The sequence below is a fragment of the Ursus arctos genome, unplaced genomic scaffold (assembly GCF_023065955.2).
Source record: "Ursus arctos isolate Adak ecotype North America unplaced genomic scaffold, UrsArc2.0 scaffold_13, whole genome shotgun sequence".
Lineage (NCBI taxonomy): Eukaryota > Metazoa > Chordata > Mammalia > Carnivora > Ursidae > Ursus > Ursus arctos.
Window position 1 is genome coordinate 36571637 of NW_026622797.1, and position 12639 is coordinate 36584275.

At 38.5% G+C, this 12639-nt stretch overlaps 1 long non-coding RNA gene across 2 annotated transcripts in view; it reads left to right on the forward strand.

The window, feature by feature from the left end:
* LOC113259414 (uncharacterized) overlaps positions 1 to 12639 on the forward strand; it is a 210091-nt gene that overhangs the window by 162912 nt on the left and 34540 nt on the right. The window contains exon 7 of one of the 2 annotated variants that reach the window (XR_006410145.3): positions 1893 to 2819. The exons of the other annotated variant lie outside the window; for it this stretch is intronic. This is a non-coding gene — a long non-coding RNA (uncharacterized LOC113259414). Of the gene's footprint in view, positions 1 to 1892; positions 2820 to 12639 lie in introns of those variants that run through there. 2 annotated transcript variants of the gene reach the window in all.

Consider the following 12639-nt stretch of genomic DNA (forward strand, 5'->3'; position numbering starts at 1 on the left):
TGTCCTTCCCCTCCTTTGGTGAAGAGCAATCTTGTCTACTGGTGCCAGAACTCCTACAGTCGCTACTATTTGAATTTTTTACTTTTGAATACACTTGTCTCTATTCAGCTGGACACTTGTTGATTTAGTATGAGGCCTCTCTGGCTTATATTCAGAATAATTCATGATACCGTCTTAGTTACAGTTTCGCGGGCCAAAAAGTCTTGGCGTCATCCATGACACACCTCTTTTTTTTTTTTTAAAGATTTGATTTTATTTATTCGACAGAGATAGAGATAGCCAGCGAGAGAGGGAAACAAGCAGGGGGAGTGGGAGAGGAAGAAGCAGGCTCATAGCGGAGGAGCCTGATGTGGGGCTCGATCCCAGAATGCCAGGGTCACACCCTGAGCCGAAGGCAGACGCTTAACCGCTATGCCACCCAGGCGCCCCGACACACCTCTTCTTGAACCCCACATCCAAAATTAACAAATCTTGTCGGTTTTATCAATTCAGAATCCCACCACTTCTTGTCACCTCTACTGCTAACACCCTGGTGATAGTCACCATCACCTTTTCCTTGGCATCATAGAGAAGATTCTGAATTGCTTGCTTTGTTTCCCCTTGCTCTCCTTCAGTCCATCCATTCTTAGCACAGCATCCCTTCACATAGACCTTTCACGTAGACCTCATATCATGATGTCTGCTTCCAAACCCTTCAATGACTTGCCATCTCACTCAGAGGTCTGCAAGGCTCTGTACAGTCTGGCTTCTTTGTTACTTCTCTCATTTCTCTCTTTCCTCCTGCCATCCTCACCCCCCATTCCGTTCCAGCTACATTGGTCTTGTATTTCCAGGAACATGAGCAGACACCCTCCTGCCTCAGGGCATTTGCATTTGCAGTTTCTTCTCCCTGGAAAGCTCTGCATGGCTAGTTGGCTCATCTTTTAAGCCTGGCCTCCGATGACACCTTCTCAGTGAGGCTTTCCCTGACCACACTGTAACACTGCTAAAATTCTTCTATGCCTCTGTTCTTCTTCTGTAAAAGTATTTATTACTTTCTAACACTCTACTGTATTCTCTAGAATTCTAAATGCTATTACTGAAGGTTTCTGGCTATCACTATTTTATGGCCTGCCATAAAGAAAAAAAATCACCAATTAAAATATGATTTACCATCAATTTAAAAATGCATCCTAATTTATATATGTTAAAGTGTGGAAAAGGTATGTGTTAAAAACGCATGAAACATAATACTCAATTTACTCATTTAACTTTGTTTAATGTCTGTTTTGGCTACTATTTTGTAAACGCCATGAGAGCCAGGATTTTGCTGTTTGTTCACTGTCTAAAACAGGGCCTGGCACCTAGCAGGTCCTCAATGCATAGTTACTGAATGAATGTGTAAGACATGTCTCCCCCCCAAAAAGTAACTACAGTGATAAGACATAGACATTTAAAAATAGGCATTGCATGATGAAGGCCAGTCCAGTAGCTATACCCCAAGCTTGTGCTCTGCAAAAACCTCTAAGCAAGGGGTTAGGATATTCTTGCTACGGCTTTTACTTTAATTACAAACATACTGTGTAGCTTAACCTAGTATGTGTAGTAAAGAGCATCAAGACCCACCTCCGTTCTTCCCATCACAAGACGAAAGGATATTTAAAAAAGAAAAAGAGAGAGGATTTAGGGGTAGATTAAAGATTCATCTTCCCTCCACTATATGGCGCAAATTTTTTTTTTAACTCATGTGCCCACACTTGACCCCTTGTTTCCCTCTTTCACCCTGGACCTCTGCGACAGCTCCGTGACAAGGGCATCTAATCATTTCTAGCATGCGACAACATTTGGTTCAGATTCCCTTATCAACATTTTACCTTTTCTTCTCTCCTATTCGCCCCACCTCCACCTTAAAGGCGACCCGGAATGGACCTCAGAGATCACTGACACGTCCGCCCCTTCTTCAAACACTTCATGTAAAAAATCTTTCAGAGATGTGATTGTGGGAACGTTGACCTGGAAAGTAACTGTCATCAAGACCTTTACATCTGTTACAGGAATTCGCTCCAATGACATTGCTCGGCCCTAAATTTATTGTTAGAAAATTAAGAATCTCTGTCATACAATTGTGGGCTTTATTACACAGTGACAGGAAACTCATCTGAACTCCGCTTATTTCCATTATAAATCAGTTTACTTAAACAACCTGGAACTCCAATTTGTATTGGAGTACAAGGCGGGTTCAGTTAGATTTTTGAAAAGTTGGTTTTTTGCCTTTGAAAATGCGTGCGGAGCGTTATAGTATTTAACTATGTTGCATATATGCACTGCATTTGCATTATAGAAATGCCCATTTGGTAATATGAAATCAAGTTATATCTAGTGTGTATTTTTGTACCTCCCATTATCATTACCTTATGAGTGTTAAGGATAACAGCTCCAACCAAGATGAAACATTAATTAAGGCTTTTAACTGACACTTAGAAACTTCAAGCTTCTGAAAATGTTGCCTTTTAAAGTCGGAATTACTTCCAGATTTGTATAGTATTCTGACTACAAAAATACTTTTAAATGTGCCAAATTATTGTGGTGGGGGGAAAATCTGAAATTTCTCTTTTTGTTGACCTTTAAAGACTTTCTTTATGATTCATTTGAGAAAGTCTCACTTCTTTAAAAGTCAAGCTGTTTTCTAAAGCTCCATGTGAATCAATGTTCGCTGACTCACTGTGATCCAGGGTCCTTAATCAGAAGCAAGTGTTAGGAAAATTCCTCACATGAAAATGTAAATTTTCCCTGCCCTAACTGAACTTTTAAATAAGGTGAGAAAATAAAACACAATTAATTATAAGCAATGTGTTCAATTCACACCATTCTCGGTGAAATTTAGAAAATTGAATCCTCTATTTTTTATGAAGTTATAGAATGAAATACATGTACTTCTTAACATTAATCATGTGATTTGCTTGAATGGTATATTTCCTCTAATATCTTTTCTGGAATATGGCTAGGTGACACCAGCCAGGTAGAAGAAATACGAAGCAATTTGAAACACACATAATTTGGGGTCAAACAAGTATTGCATTCCGGCAAAATTCTTAAAATTGAATCTTTCTTTGATTATTGTAATGGTCCCAGCTCTGAAGAATATTTTAATTTTATTTTTTAAACCACGCTATTGTGGTCTGATTGACATACATTAATTTAATTTTAAATCTACCTCCAACTTTAAATGTTTTTAGATGTTGTTTCAACTGCTACTTCTAGTTGTATTACAAAAATTTTTATAAAGATAAAACAAGAACCAAATTCTAAAATTAAAAGGCATGTGACATTTTCTCTCTATATTTATAATATATACTTAAAACATATGTATATTTCAAATATAAATTTAAAAGAGAGAGAAAATAAACATGGGTCCTGTGAGTGAAATAAATGTGGATCTTGAAGACATTTAATTTCAAAATGTTTCTCTTGAACAAAGACTTACAGATACACTTTTTTGAAAGTTTTAAGTGACCACAAGTCATCTTCTTTTGTTGTTAGACTTAAGTAGCATTATTTATTATACAACATCTATTTCTTTTGTAAATGTATTGTCTAAAACTTGGCACTTTAGAAATGATAAGTATATTTTATTTACATATGAGATACATTTACTGAATGAAGTTTATTTTGAGCTATAATATAACAATTTAATTTTAGAAGACATGGGTTATGCGGTAGTTTAAGAAGGAAACTATTTTCAAGTTGAAATTTTAAGTATAGGTGCTGCAAAGCCTGAATATAATTACCAATACATAAGTTAATGAAAGCATGTATAAGAATCCCCCTCCAAAAGAATACTCTGTAAAGTTACTATTATTTTTGGCAAAATGGTAAAAAAAAAGTGTCGATTACTGGATATCTGATTATAAGTCTTAGAATGTATCATGTATCAGATTATAACTGGTTCACAGGCTTTATCTTTTCAATATCTTAACTACATATTTTGGTAACCCTTTACTGTCCATAATTTTTATAACATTTCTATTGGTTGATTAGAAAGGTCTAAAAATTCTATTAATACAAATACTTCAAGAGTTTGATGATATAAACAGTTGGAACGAAATGGAACAGATAGAAACAAAATGCAATTTGAAGTTAATTACCTTTCTTTTAAAATGTTTTATAGTCTATTGTAAATCTAATAGCTAGGTAGCTTACTAAAGCTTATCACTGTAAGGAGTCTTATGTTACCAACTTAATTTTTGAGTATATTATAGCACATTTAAAAATTCACCTGTCAAAAAAGGGGAGCTGTCAACTATAGCTATATTTTAGTGATGTATATATATCTCTGAAAACTCTACAAATATGGGACGCCTGGGTGGCTCAGTCTGTTAAGCATCTGCCTTAGGCTCAGGTCATGATTCTGGGGTCCTGGGATTGAGTCCTGCATCAGGCTCCCGCCCTGCTCAGTGCGGGGCCTCCTTCTCCCTCTGCCTGCCACTCCCCCTGTGTGTGCTCTCTTCCTTTCTCTCTGACAAATAAATAAAATCTTTAAAATAAATATATTAATTAATTAATTAAAATAAAATAAAAACTGTTCAAACAATCTTTATGTTTTGTTAGTGATATTTTTGTTGGTTTAATGTTTTAGTCTTTCTGTAAATTAGTGAGGTCTTTCTAATATAGCACTAATCCAATCTTTTAAATTAACAGCTTTATTGAGATATAATTCCCATACCACATAATCCATCTATTTAAAGTGTACAATTCAATGGTTTTAAGTATATATATTCACAGAACTGGACAACCATCACCACAATTTCACATATTTTTTTCACTCCCAAAAGGAACCCTGTACTCATTAGCAATCATTCCCCATCCCCCCCGCCCCAATATCCCCAGCCCTGAGCAACCACTAATTTACTTTATATTTCTATGAATTTGCCCAATCTGAACACTTCATATAAATGGAATCACATAATGTGTGGCTTTTTGTGACTGACTTCTTTCACCTGATGTAATATTTCCAAGATTCATCCATGCTATATAGCATTTTCCAATACTTCATTTTTTTCCCGAGCTGAATAATTATTGTGTAGATATATCACGTTTTGTTTAACGATTCATCGGTTGGTGGACATTTGTGTTATTTCCACTTTTTGGCTATTATTAATATTGCTGCTATGAACATCTGTGTAGGAGTTTTTGTGCGGTCATACGTTTGCATTTCTTTTGGGTATATTCCCAAGAGTGGAACTGCTGAGTCATGTGGTAACTTTGATGCTCATTCTAATGGTAACTCTTAAAATTTTGAGGACTTGCTAGTCTGTTTTCCAAAGTGGCTGCTCCATTTTACATTCCTACCAGTGGCTAATGAGGATTCCAAAATTTTCTCTACATCCTCACCAAAATGTATCATTGTTTGTCTTTTTGATTATAGTCACCCCAGTGGACGTGGTGGTATCTCCTGGCGGTTTTGATTTGCATTTCCTTGATGGTAACTAATTCAATCTTAGTCTAAGCCAGAAAGGCATGCGTTTCAACAACTAAACATACATTTTCTAGAATTTTAAACACTTTTTCCAGAAAAATATAGGCACTAATTGTGTTCATATATGAGCTATCTGGTCTATCTGTTCTACTTAATTCCCAAAGTGTGAAGATTGGGTTGGTGGACTAGGAGATGGTCAGACCAAATTCTCATTTCTCTTTCTTTGTGAACATGTTAATCTTTCTCCGACAGTAGACTACTCAATCCTAAAACACAAAATTATCGGACTCTTAATAACAGGAGTAACAACTACCATTTGTTTCGGTGTCAGTTCTTTGCCTACATTGATTCCTTTCATTACCACAACACCGGAGCAGGCATTAGTATTCTCATCAGGAGTTGATAGAGTGATGTAATTTGGCCAAGGCCACACATCCAGCAAGAGCTGGAGTAGATATTCAAACCAGGGTCCGTCTGACTCTGAAGCCTGTGGTCATCATCACTGCCTGCTCTTATCTCTTAAATACTGTTGCTCAGTTGGAAATGTCATTTTGTAGGGGGCCTCAAATATTCTTTTGAAGTTCTATATGATTATTGCTCAAGGGAGTCTTCAAACAATATCCCATAGTGTGGAGTTTCCTACTTGAAAGACTTAATTGATCATCCTACTAATCCTTTTCCTATGTAGAAAGAACCTAAATGGTAGTTGACCACACTTTGTCCACTGCTGTAGTCATAATTTCCATATTGACACTGGAACACTTTCTTGGAAATAAATATAGCATAAAGATTCTTTGTACATACTCTGGACCCAAATCTATGTTCGGTCCTCTGAAAAAAATAATAATGACTATTTATTGAGCTCTTACCATGTGCTAGACACTACCATGTCTTTGATACATACCATCCCATTTAACATGCACAGAGCAAACTCAATAAATAGTCCTGAAGGGATTTACAGTCTAGTTGAGGGTATGAGACGTATATTTGCATGTGAAAAATTAAATTTAAAAAGAGGTAAATAATAATACGTAACACCATTAAGTAGCATGTGATTAATTTCCATATGAATAAATATGCAATGTATTTGGGGGGGTACGAACACTATGGGATGGCCTAAGCTACTGTGGACTCATTGAATGTGATGGTCTACTGCATTAAATGGCAAAGTATATCTTCATTTGCTAAACTATAAAACATGAGATCCAAAAACACCCTTAAGAAGTCATTGTCTACGGGTGCCGGGGTAGAGCAGTCACTTAATCATCTGACTCTTGGTTTTGGCTCAGGTCATGATCTCAGGGTCGTGAGATCCTGTGTTAGGCTCTAATGCTGAGTATGGAGTCTGCTTGGGATTCTCTGTCTCCCTCTACCCCTCCCACCTGTGTGTGTGCTCTCTCTCTCAAATAAATACATTAGTCTTAAAAAAAAAAGTCATTATCTAGTTTGTTTATAGGCAGAACATCTTCTTTATCACCTTAGGTGGTGATAGCTTATTACTCATGTAGTCCTTAATGGATCGTTGACACAGCCCTTTCAATTACATTGTTATTTACATTACTCCATTTGATTGTTGCACACCCAGATGAAAAAAGAAGACGTAGTAGTGTTATCTCTGTTTTCCAGATGAGAACCTGCAGCTCTGGGAATCCAATGATTTGCTTCTAGTCACGAGGTAAAGGAAAGGCCTAGAAGTTTCTGGTGTTCTTTCTGCCTCTAATCCTTTTCTTATGGAGGAAGAACTTAAATGCTTGGTAGTTGACCACACTTTGTCCACTGCTGTAGTCATAATTTCCATATTGACACTGGAACACTTTCTTGGGAATAAGTATAGCATAAAGATTCTTTGTTTTATGGATGTGGAAGTAGTCCTAAAGATGGAAACTCAGGAAATAAATAAATGAGTTGGTCACTAATGGCAACCCTTGACTCACGAGCTTTGTTGAGATGTGCTTTATGTCTGAGAGGAGGGGAGGGGGTATGGCTGCTTTCCCAGAGGATACTCATTGGCTTAATTGAGTAGTGTAGAGCACTGATAAGTTACCAAGGCTCCAAGCCCTCTCCCCAGCCAGCTGTGATCTGAGAGCTTCCAAGTATTTGCAGATGGGTCCAATTGGAAGTTATTCTCACCACCTCCATTGCTACACCCAAAATCCTGGGCTTGCTTTTGTTGAATTCAGTAAGCAGAAGTTTGAAGACCTCACTGATTCCTCTCTTGGACTGTACCCCGGGTAGGAAGCGTGGGGCTGGTGGTGGGGATCAAGGGTGGGTAGGGGCAAAGAACAAAGGCTTGCAGGACAGAGGAAATAGGGTCTGCAAAAGGCTTTGGTCTTTCTAATGTGCAGGATCTGAAGAGGATGAGTTTCTAATTATATAGTATTCTGTCCGCACTATCATCCCAATAGGGGTCCGTCGTGATGGAGATTAACCACGTGCAGGATTCGAGCATGCAGGGAAAGATGCCACACCGGCCTGAGCTTGGTCACATATGTGCGTCTTCATCACTCCTTGGTCACGCCCTAACTGACGCCTCTAGGAAACAATTCTAATCAGGAGGAAAATCGGGAGGCATAGCAGTAGTTTAGCTGCTTTAGCTGCTTAAACTTAAACTGTCAGGAGAAGACAAACTAGTTCTCCAATTTTCTTTAGATGTGAACTATGGTCGTTTTTCAAAGAGGTGCTTGCAGGACTTGCAAAAGCCAGCAGGTACTTTTATCTATAGCCCAAATTCAGCCTCAGTTTTCCCCCTTCTGGCTGTGGCCATCTTGGGTACAGGGTAAGATCTAGATACGGTCTGGAAAAGCAGTACTGTGCACAGCTTTAGAGCACTGCAGCTAATTGCAAGCCTTGGGTAAATTACCAAACTCTCTGGCTCTCGTTTCCTTATCTGTAAAATGAGGCAGTCGTAGTGTCACACCTGGTAAGGACTGTGTTAGGAATGAAGGGTAAATACAAGTAAGGACTTGGGACAGTGCCTGGCTCAGAGTAAGTGCTCCAGGCATTTCAGCCGCTCTTAGATAATAAATATATAATTTATTATATATTATATATTTATACATAAAATATCTTACTATTTCAATTTTTTTGTGTATTTAAAATGGTTTCTCTAATTCTTTAACATATTCTCATAGCTATAATAACATTTTATTTACATTTACTGGTGTTTTCATTTAGTTTCTGCCAAGAAGTAAGTTGATGTGGGCTTTTGATGGGGTGGGGGTAGGGACGGGCATTGATAATACAAACAAAGCAAGATTTTATGCTTAAAAGGCATATCTAGAAGATGGATTATTGTATTTTAGACTCCTTTGGACCATTTGCTTTATATAACTGAAATACGGTTGACCTCTTCATCTCTGTGTAAATGATTCCTTTTATTAATTTCATGTACACCCTGCATTTCCGGAAACCCGCCCATTGCAGAGCGCGAGGTACGCGTGTGGTGACCGCGCCCGTAGGCAGGGCCTGAACTGTGTCTGCCGGTCAGCAAGCAGTCGTGAAACAGCAGCTGCTACTCTTTGGGGATTCCTTTTCCAAATATACTATGTTCATGCCTGAAAAGACCTGACTTACGATGGTCCCGCGTAGGATTTTCTGACTTCACGATGCTGCGAAAGCGATTTGCAGTCAGGAGACACTGTACTTCGGGTTTTGAATTTGGATCTTTTCCCAGGCTAGCGATACGTGTGGTGAGATCCTCTGTCGAGATGCTGGGCAGAGGCCGTGGCAGCCGCAGCTCCCAGTCAGACCCGCGATCACGAGTGTGAACACCGATATGCCTACAACCATCCCGCACCCATCCCATTGTTGCTCACTTCAGCACAGTATTCAATGAATTCCGTGAGACAGTCAACGCTTTTTTATAAAATAAGCGTCATGTTCTGAGCACGTTTAAGGTAGGCCACGCTAAGCTGTGATGTGTGGGAGGTTAAGTGTATTAAATGCATTTTCAACTCATGATATTTTCCATTTATGATGAATTTATTGGGACAAAACCCCACCGTAACTTGAGGAAGATCTGTACTCACATTGCTGCTGACTTGGAAGAAGAGCTGGGGCAGGGTTTCCGAGTTCTCAGATAATTTGCATGTCCCGGAAGCTCCCGGAAGCTCCCAGGCTGATAGATTTATATGGGCTGGCTAACAAACAGCAGGAAGCTCAACCAAGTCAAGAGAAAACCGGAAGAGCCTCCACTGTTGTTTTCTTGGAGGGGGATGGTGAGAGGTATAAAATATATATAACATAAAATTTACCACTTTAGCCATTTTTAAGCACAATGTTCTGTGGCATTGGGTATGTTCACCATCACTACAGCAGGCTCCACACCCAGCACAGAGCCTGACAGGGACTCGATCTCACGACCCTGAGATCATGACCTGAGCCAAAATTAAGAGTCAGATGCTTAACCCACTGAGCCACCCAGGTGCCACACCCTCCATTGCTTCTTGAGACAGCACTACCCCACTTGAGGGACCTGGAGATTGAGAAGTGAGACACATAGCTCTGTCCTCTTCAGTTTGAGAGAGATTTTTTCTTCCTTGAGATAGCTATTCAAATAAAGAAGAAAACATGGACTTCCATATTTTTACTGAGCATTTCATGTCCTCTTTTTTGTATTATAGCATTTGAGCATAATAACTTGAACAGGAATGTGGATCTTCTGATAAATTTTCTAAGCATGATGAGAACCCAAATATATCCCTTCCACAGAAAATACTAAAGTGTAACAGACTCTCCTTGTCATGTTTTACATACATCAGGGGGTAGCTGAGAGATGTTTTTGTGTTCCACCTGCGTGACACCCTCTATGTCTTCCCAATCATCGAGAATTGTAAGAATAACTCTGTCTTAATGCAGCATACAATGTAACCTCATAACATGTTGTAGGTTTAAAACATTTTTTTTAAATACATGTTTATATTCAGAAGAACTTGCCAGATAACCATATGAGAGATTAGACAAGGCTACCTACCAGGAGAGATGTGTGAAGAGAAAGACTAAATCTTAAATTAAAAATTAATTAAAGTGAACTTTCAGTGCTGTTGATAGTGGTAAAATGGATACTTAAAAATACTACTAATGGAGGATAAATTTGTAAACCTATAGGGAAATTATATACATACACACGTATAGCAGTTATTATATATGTATTACTGATACATAAATATACATCATGTATTTGTTTATATCGTATCATATATACAAAGAGTAAATTGGTAAGCTTGTAGAGAGATTATCTCATAAGCCAAATATTCGGTTTTATTTTCAAATTTTATTAAGATATAATTTACATATACCATTGTGTCAGTTTAAGGTGTACAACATAATGATTTAATATACATATGTATTGTGAAATGATCACCACAATAGTTAACATCCAAGAACCAAACACTTTGGTCATAACTCCATTTCTAAGGAATCATTTTAAGGAAATGATCAGACGAAGATTAACACGTGAAAATTATTGCAATATTTATAATAGCTAAATGATAGAAACAATTTTTTTTACATTTCCCAAACATGAGGAGCTGTATATTACAACTAATCTATTTGACCTAATACTGTATAGCAATTATAACTTGTTAATAAGGGATTTCAATGACATGTAAAAATTCTCATGATAGAGACACTGTTACATAAAAAAAGAATATAATTTTTCTGTGCAGCGTCATTTCAGCCATGTAAAAATACGTACAGCAAAAAAGCTGGTTATATCTGGACGTGGGAATCTGAGTTTCTGCATCTAGAGTCCCACATTCAAACCAATAGGATTTCTCTTTTCATACACTGAGCTTCATTTTATGAGAAAGAAAGAAATCACAAGTAACTAAGTTAATGTGACGAATTTGTTTAACAGAGCACATCCCAGGGTAAGTCTGTGGGCAGTGAGTTTATTCTTCCACAGTTCTTAAAAATGACATGTTTAATGGGGACCCTAAGGCCCATGATATTCTAAGGCACTTCAGAACCAAGAATGGTTTTGCCCAGTATGGTTTTCATAGTAGGTGAACATATTGTCTTCTATTTTTTGAACTTGGTGGTCTGTGTATGGGATACACAACAACTCTGTGTAAGTAGAAGATCCAATTAACAAAACACTGCATTCTCCCATATTTATGGTAATCTGGGGCTTAAAATCTTGTGGCCACAAGTTTTATTGACTTAAAGAATTAATTTTTTATTAATAATTACTTAATTACTGGATCTTACTTGGCCCCAAACAGTCTCCCACATGAGAAGGTCTACATCTGAATGATGTGAATAAAGTAGTTTCCAAGTTTCTTTAGGCAACATAAAATACCAGCTCGTGCCAGCTGCAGGGACAACTTGCAGCATTACCGCACGGACAGCGAGACAGGAGACAGGCCACCAATGTGCTTCACACAGGCCACTGCCTTTTCCCATGAGCCTCTCCTGCGGCAGGGCTTCTCAGCGCTACCGGGAGAAGACGGGCATCTCTCCAGGAAGTGAAAGGCTCCCTTCGTACCCTGGGCTGCCATCTGTTTTGAGTTGCAGTTGGTACTTTGAAGGTTTGTGAAGTGGCCACAGGGCTTTGCTTGTACATGTGCCTTTGGATCTGCTTCTGAAGACTACCCTCCATGGTCATTCTGATATTTTAACAGCTTTGTTTGCAATTTGGGATACATATTTTGGTCTAGGATCAAATAGGAGCTTTGAATCAAAGACAAACGTTTAAACCAGCCACCAAACATGGTTTCTTCAAAGTGTGTCCAATACAGCAGCTGACTTTTGGCATGCTTTTGGATCCCAGAGGCAGGACTGCCAAGCTTTCCAGATCCAGGTATTTCAGGAATCCCCTTTTCCAACCGGTGACCTGACCTGAGATGTCAGAGTATTTTAAGTGACTCTCAGCGACCCTGGAGCTTCCCTAGGTTTGGCCCCTTTGACACTCTAACTGGGTTAGAGTGGATCTATCATTTGGGATCTCTGCCACACTGGAACAAAGACAGTAGTTGTCCTTGTAACTCACTTCTTTTGGGAGAAGAGATGCTTTCATTTAGCTTGTCAGATGGCAGATATTTTTGCTGAATGTCTAACGAGCAATGTATTCGTACCGGGGGGAAATGAGCTTAGAGAGAAATGATGGAGGCCTTTTTACCTTTGAGTTAGAGGGATGTAGGACCCCGAATCACAGGGGACCCAGTAGAGGGCTCTGTTCTTAG